Raw genomic sequence first — 8,634 nt, forward strand, 5'->3', positions numbered from 1 at the left:
CCTCTAAACTACTTTAAGTTTCAGTTTTTGGGAGTACTCGTGGAGACGTTAAATATTCGTTATAGACAGCTTCCAAGAAAAAATAATTCTGCTTTAATGCAGTACTCTACACCACTAATGCTACAATTGAATGCTGTAACTCATGATGAGAATTGGAATTAGGATGAGAATTAGGAAAATATCATAAGTTTTAGTGGCAATTTAAGTGCAGATCTGATGTATTTGCCTGGTACAATGATTTTTTTTGAAAAATATGCAGCTGCAACTTTCATTACAGTTGATTCAGAGAAAACAGATGTATAGAGCTATAAAGTTCAATGTTTACTTCGAAAAGAGAAAGTATTTAACTCCTATGGATTGAAAGACCAGACCAGCATAGTCGTCTGAAATGGCAAGTAAATAAAAGTAAATAAGCATTTTCAAGACTGTTTGAGTGTAGAAGAGTTTTTTATTTTCTGAACTAAGTATATTGCTGCTTAAGAAGGCAAACTTTTGATTGCCAATTTGCTCTCAAATTATTGTTGAAAACTTTTAGGAGTAGTTTTCTAGCCGCAATAACATGAAGTCTCTATTGTTAAAAAGTTTTTTAGTGTACTGTACTGGCATTTATCTCCGTGAACCATAAAAAAATTTTCGGAAAATAATATTTTTAGGATTTTTTGATTTTCAAATATCTGAGCTAAATTTTTTGAAAAGACGCGGAACGAATTGGAGTGAACATGGAGGTTTTTATTCAAATTATATTCTTTACAAATTTGCTCGTTTTCAGAGCTTAGAGGACGTAACAGGACGATTAAAAACAAACTGACAACTTTCTGACCCTCAACTTTTGTCGATTTCTTGTGCTTTACAAATATTTCAAATCCGAGGACTAATTAGGGGACTATCTCTTTTCTCAATAGAAAGACATTTTCCCCCGCACTGACTGATTTGCTAGATATTAGCTAGATTCATTTTTAAAAGAGCCTGCGTACGCTTGCAAGTGATTCAAACTTTTTGTAAAACTTGGGTAAAAAAACGCAATCCGAAAGCCAGGAGGACTTATTAGTTTTTGAATGAGCTATAGAGTATTGGAATAGAAGGAACACAGCTCAAGATCCGATAGAAGGTGAACAAAAAATTTTATTGAGAATTTGTTTCTAAAAGATAAACTGGTTTTTTTGCAATTTTTTTGTACTTGCAACGATTTTCAGATATTAAGTTTAAATAACGAGCAATTTGCCGGTTATCCCGATGGATGTGCTCACCTTTCTCAACTGCAGAATTTTTTACGCTCACTGTACAAAACTAAAGTAACACTTTCCGAGGTTATGGAAAAATTGCAATGTCTGCAAGTCAATATCGAGGACTCTGGAGGGTATTTAAGATGGTGGTAATTTTTCAAAATATCTAATTTCAGAATCACCTTTTCGACGGAAATTTTTAAACAATCGATACATTTAAATTTGGCTATTCCCGCGGTGAAAAATGAAAAAAAAAACAAAATTTTAACATTTTGTTAAATTATTTCACGTTTGCCGTAGCTTTTTTGATATTTTACTGCTACATGTTGCTATTGTACCGCTCACTAGTCAGCAATTGGCTATATGCTTGCGAGGGGGAAATTGGAATGAGTTTTGAAAATCTATGATAAAAATTCTTCATTTCTTTAACTAACCCGTCTAAAAAACAGATGATGTTAGCTTGCCAGTTATCCAGTCTTTTTTTACCGCTGATAAGGCTTTCAATGGCCTGTTCCGTTTCTTCTTACAGATCCCATTTACTCACTTTTATTCATTTTTGGCCATTTTCTTGAACTATATTAGTGTTACGCACTAACTTTTGAAGGTTATAATGTGGGTCTTTTGGAGTTAATCTTCAGAGTAATTAACTGGACTTATTGCCATTTTAAAAGGACTTATTGTTGTTGTTTCTTAGTGCAATTTTAGCTAGTAATAGCCTTTATTTGAGCGGTTCGAATGCGTGATATATCCACTAGTTGCCTTGTCTTTTAGTAGCTTTTTACTGCTATAATTAAGCTCCCTCAGTGTCTATTATAAATTAGGAATTGAAAATAAGATTTGTAGTTCAATCTTTAATTATTTTAATAGTATTCTTAGTTAAGTGAGAATAACAATTTTTTACAATGAATAAGAAGGTTTCAAGTCAAGTATTAAACTGGCTATCAGATTAATTCTCCGGTGTTCTGGTGATTGTCAATTCAGCAGTATTGTAACTCGAGCTGTATTGGTCCTTCGTAAATATTTACTGATCTCCAAGTAGGGCAATTTTCCGGTTTTGTACGTTTCCTGATGTTGTTTAATACGTTTCTTGATGTTGGTTAAGTACATATACGATTTCCGTATTAGCGCACCTACTTTTTCAGTATAATCACTTCACCAAGTACATGACCTTTCTTTACTATATTTTTCAGTTATACAAATTCATCTTACGAAACTTAAAAGGTAAATATTGAGGCGTTTGGGTACGTATTATGTTTAATAGTAATCTGTCAATCTGCGGCTGGTTTCATTAAACATAACAAGTTAGAGGTTATAGTCCTAGATTGAAATAGGGACTAAATATGGCCTTGAACTGTTTAAAGATGAATTAATTTATAGCGATTTATATGGTTATTTAGGGAAAAACATCACCTAACTGTGAGGCACGAAATAGGGGCGTGATATTTAGATTTAAATGTGATCTCTATAACAAGTTTTTGTTTTCAGCACGGTACTTAAGCGTAAATTTGCTGTGTAACCACAATTTTTCCTCGGAATTAAAGAAATTTTCTGTAGGTTTCAATCCATTCACTTTCTTGAGTGTTCTTCTTTCTTTTCGGGCAAACGAAACAACTTTTTTTTCCTTTCGGAGAAAAGATATCGATCTGCCAAAATGGCTGAGCGACAATAAGTGTACGGTCTGGCATAGAGTTCTTAATCCCATTTTCTAGAGGGTTGGATAAAAAACTATCTGATTTGAAAATTCCATGCCGGTTTTAGAAGTAAAAACAGCGAGGGGTGTTAAAGCGTTCGTCACTGTTATTTAAAAGATGAAATCGGTTCAAAAGTTATATGCAGACCCTGAAAGTAATATAAAGTATATGCAGACCCTGAAAGTTCTTTGTTTAGTTTTGCATCTGATTCGCTGATTTACCTGTTGAAAACTATCATTCATTTTAAACTTCATATCAGCTTTTTGTAAAGTCACTTTTATTTTGTGTTTCTTGCTAAAGAGTTTAAAAATATGTGCAGAAATATGATTTCACACAATGTTCAAACTTGTCAACTCTCAGTTTTCTTAAGTCCATATGCGCATCTTTGTATAAGTTTGAAGAATAATGCCTCAATAGGAACTTGAAGAAAAAATTCAGACAAATTAATGATTCAAGACAAGTGAACTTAGTTTTTCCGCTTTAATCCAATTCGGAAAAAGTGTTTTTTTTCTTTCAAAAAAATTATTTTAAATTTTGTCAGCGGAAATTAAACGATGCCGGCAATGGAACTTTAGGCACAAACTCGATTAGATGAGCGCAATTTTAATTGCCCTTGGGAGCAAATCCTGAAGCAAAGTTTTGCGGAATTAGGCGAATACCAGTTAAAACTTGTAAAAGAAGTACTTCAAAATCCACTCGATGTTATAAAGTTGTCGAGTGTCCCTAATAGTTATCTTTATAATCAAAAGAGTTGTTAAGAGTATATGCCAGATGTAAAATTATAATTTTTTGCATCTCTCTGCTCGGTAATTGATTTTTTCCCATGGTCATCAAGGAAAATGATTTTTGAAAAAAAAGTAACATGGAAAGAATAGTGAATGTTTAAAATTACTTATCATTAGATTCAATGTAAATAATTGAGAACTACTGGTTAGAGAAGCGTACAGAAAGTTGAGGGCGTTGGAGTTAAACAGTTAAAGTACATCGTGAAAATGCTCAAATTTCGATCCGTTCCATAATTTTTCATTGTTTGTGGAAGCAATTTTTACGAAGTCAATTGTTATTGTCACGTGACTACATGATATTACCAGGCGGATATTGCATTTCCTACTTTGAGTGTTTTAACGGCTATTCGCCTCGTTCACACAAAACTACAGTTAATAGTTAATGCTGGAAATGGCCTAACGGCTACAAAAATTATTTTTGCCTGATTGAGTATTCGCCCATAATGTCACCTTATTTAAGGTAAATTGGATGCGTTATCTCGAACTTCTAGGAGTGAAACCATTACGCCTACTCTCTCTGGTAGAACAGAGAATTTTTATTAGAAACTGCTAGATTAATTTTTTGGTCTTCCTTTCTTCCCTAGATTAATTTAATCGTCCAATATATCCCATTGTGGTAATGCGGTTTTTTCTTCCTGTGCGATCACAGCATAGACCTTAAAGAATCTCTGTTTTTATTTTTGAACTGCATCTTTTTAAAGATTTTTCTAGGAAATGATCGAAGGTAAAAAAGATAAATATTTTTGCCCCGATTTTTAACTAGCATCTGCAAATTTTTCATGAGGATTTGTTGTTACATCAAACTGCACCTGAGAGTTCGTTGATTTATAGTTTTACTGAGAGTGATCAAAAAAGAGAGGTAAGTCTTGTACTTCCTTAGTTCTCTCGTTTGGTAAAGATTCTTCAACAGCTGATGTCAGGCAAACTCTCAAATCCGACTAATTACTAAGTTGAAATTGTGGAAAACTTAAATGAAATGATGTGGAAAATAAAACAATTTGGGATCAAATTTACTGAAGCTGGATATGTATTTTGTGGGACCGATGAGTTATTGCAAAAAATCTGTGTAGCAGCAACGGACGGTTGAAGTTCTTAGACGGTTTTTTAGCTCGAGAGACGATGAAAAGCGAGGAGTAGAACATCGAAAATAAATTTTTCTATAGGTATTGAGGTTCCAACTGAAAATGATCGTTCCTTCGTATTAGTTTTGTACCCGTTTAAAAGTTCTGTGGTTCTCATGAAAACCGAGGAATAGAGAAATTTCAACCTCCTCGCGGTTGTTTTGGAACATATCTTTAAACATACTGTTGAAAATGCTATTAAAATTAGTTCTGCGAAAAATGTCCTTAACGATAGTTTCTACCCAAAACCTGATATAGAGCTGATTGAACTAGTACGATTGAACTCGTTTTTGCCCGTGAAACTAAAACTTTAGGCTCCCGTTAAACTGCTTCCCGAAACTGGTGTCTCAGTCTCATTTTCGTTGAATTTCTTCAGCGTTTTCGTTGAAAAAGATACATTTTCTTTGAGAAAATTGAATGCGTTTTTGATGCATTAAGTTTGTTGAAGAAAGGAAACAACGTTGCTTTGTTTTTGATCCTTTTTATTGCTTTTGATCTGACATTCTAAAACTATTTTATCTGATTTATTGACGGACTTTTTGAAACCTTGCAAGTTGTTTTGGAGAAACAAAAAAAGTTGAAAAAGCTTTTGAAGATTTTATGCAAATATTTCCAGACCATTTTAATGATGCCCCTTTTGTATCTATCCGTTGATCAAAAATAAGGGACTGAGATTTTTCTCTACACATTTTTCTAAATAATTCTAACTTTTTCTTTGAAAAGTGAGTTGAAGGCATAACTATCTTGGCTTCATTGCTTTTAGCTGACGTGGTACCTTTGCAGATATCGCAGATCAGCACCTGCTAAAAATTACGTGTGTGAGAGAGAGTATATTCCTCTGAGTATAAATGAACATCAACAGTATAATAATACATAACATCAGAAAGCTTCAAATTATCATAGGGCTACACAGAAAATTATAATACACTTAGAGAGGGCAATTAACGGATCCAACAGGATCACTGGACATTGCCCTGTCAAGAGATGTAAAAATGCAAAAAAAACAAAAAATTTCAAAGAATCATAAGTTAAAAACCAAAACTCTCAACAAAGTTAAAGGAACTTTCAACTTTCGATCAAATTTTTAAACCCTTTAGGATACCCCAGCCACAGCACGTTAAAGCGTTGTGTGATGGTTTTTTCTCTATTATTACAAAAATTCAAAATGTGGACATGGGAAATTGATTAAGAGAAAACTGATTTTTGTTAACTTATTATTTGATGAAATAAAGTTATCCCTAACTTTTTGCACCAAATTGACATACGAGAAATCAGAGATCTGATCAAAATTGGGTGGTAGAACATTGCTTTCCATTAAAAGATTAAATAGCTTGGCACCTCTGGATCTCAGTGATTTCTGTTCATGTTTTCGTTAAAATCTTGGTATTTTTAACAACCATTTCATTGACCTTCTTGTCAAATTGGTTGATCGCGATTCACAGGAAAACAAATCATTGAGATATGTGTCAGTATGCATTTTATTGACTGGTTTTATTACAAATCACAAATTTTAACAATTCATATAGATGCAATTCGTGAGCAGTTAAGATTTTATGTTTCTCAAAAAGTGGGACGGCATTTTCTGTGTATCTCAGGAACAAACTTAGTCTCAGAATTTTCTTTTGCAACAAAACTAGGGGTTCAAGGGTGCTGTAATTAACACCCATATACCAATCCCGTATTGAATTATTGGTTTAATATTTGATGAATAGTATTGCAATAAAACACTTTTTGAAATATAGTGTCTTAACTTTGACACAATTCCGCATTGAATAGACAGTTTCTTTTTTACCTCCTCAATATGCGTTGTGAACTTAAGTTGTTTATCTATATATACTCCAAGATATTTGCAACTTTCTGATTTTAATTTAAAATCATAAAGCCTATTGGAATTAGAGGCACTGTTACATATTTTAACTCATTTGACAGCTTTTCTTAGCGTTTAGTGACCTATTCGCATTGAGTCATTTCTCTGTATTGACCAAATCTTTTTGTATTTAATGAAAACCAATATTTCTTGCTATGAGGTTTGTATCGTCTGCAAAGAGAACAATTTTGCAGAAATGGCATACGTCTGGAAGGTCATTTATTTTTATCAAGAAAAACAGTGGGCCAAGATTTGAGACTTGTGGAACTCCACAGTTTAATTTCTTCCAATAGGAGTTAAAATAATTGACCGAAACACATTACTGTGTTTGTGATAAACAAATGTTTGATCCAACTAAGGCAAAATCCTCTTATGCCATATAATTCAAGTTTTATTAACAGGATTTTGTGGTCAATTGTATCAAAGGCTTTTTTGAGTCAATAAAAAAGGTGACGACTTCCAAATTGCTGTTTTCACGAATGGTTTCGGTAAACTTTTTAATAGCATCAATTGGGCCATGTTTTTTCGAAAAGCGAACTAATCAGAATTAATTAAATCGAATGCTTCAAAGTATGTATGAATTCGATTATACATGATACGTTCAAATATCTTACTCGATACAATAAGCAGTGAAATTGGCCTGTAGTTGTTTGCGTCGTCTTTGCTCCCGCCTTTTGCAGTGGCACAATTTTTGCTTGTTTTAATACACTTGGAATTTACCATATTTAAAAGAGGTGTTTATAAGATAAACAAGAAGCTTGCATGTAAGGCTTTTTGTTTCCTTAATCAAAATAGTACTGATATCAATGCCTGAAGATGATTTCTCGTTTAGGTCGTTATTGACTTTAATGATATCGTCGCAATTAGTTTGATAAAGCCAAGGACTGACAGACCTCTTTTGGAATTGCATCTTTGACATTTGGCCCAAATTTACGAAATTGTTCAGCTCATTTGCAGTTGCTAAGTGATCTTCAGCTCTTTTACCTTTTTTCGACAACGAAGGAATGTTAGTTCTTTTAGAAATAACGCCCTTGAGCTCATTTGTAATCTTGCTTTGAGTCTTTCTTGATACATTTTAAAATTTTTTGTTCATAGTACTGTTTTTTTGCTTTGATAGTTTTCTGTACTTTAGTACGTAGCGCTTCAAATTGTCTTATTGGCCGCGGTTCTTTTTATTCTTTTTCCACGACTTGTGCAACTGATTTCTTTTGCCAATCAAATTTTTCATTGTTTTAACAAACCAAATTGGCTTTCCAGTCCTATTTCCATTTGTAATTCGATAAGGAGCAAACATTTCAAATACTTTATTAAATGCAATTTCAAACTTCTCAAAAGCAATGTCAACATCGTCTACTTCTTCGTATTTTATTGTGTCTAGTGACTCAGAGAGAGTTTCATTAAAAAGAGCCATTTTTTAGGGGATTTTAAAAAACTGGTATCGCGAAAGCGAGTTTGCGAGAAACTGATTCCATTATTGGTTTCAAATTGCAGCACTGTGGGAAGATGATCCATCACAAAAGCTTTTTGAACCTTTATGTTTTTCACGAAAAATTGATTCAAACAAGTTTTTGCATTTCCTTTGAGTGTTTTTCGCCTCATTCACTTAAAACTACAGTTAATAGTTAATGCTGGAAATGGCCTAACGGCTACAAAAAATATTTTTGCCTGATTGAGTATTCGCCTAATATCCTAGGCCCCATAATATCACCTTATTCAACGTAACTTGAATGCGTTCTTTCGAACTTCTAGGAATACAACCATTCCGCCTACTCTCTCTGATAGAACAGGGAATTTTTATTAGAGACTGCTAGATTAATTTTTGTTTTCTCTTGTCTTTCCCTAGATTAATTTAATCTTCCAATATGTCCCGTTGTGGTAATGCGGTCTTTTCTTCCTGTGCGATCACAGTGCAGACCTTAAAGAATTTCTGTTTTTGTTTTTGAACTG

Source organism: Convolutriloba macropyga, chromosome 9, assembly GCF_964194025.1.
Source record: "Convolutriloba macropyga chromosome 9, txConMacr16.3, whole genome shotgun sequence".
In the NCBI taxonomy this organism is placed as follows: domain Eukaryota; kingdom Metazoa; phylum Xenacoelomorpha; order Acoela; family Convolutidae; genus Convolutriloba; species Convolutriloba macropyga.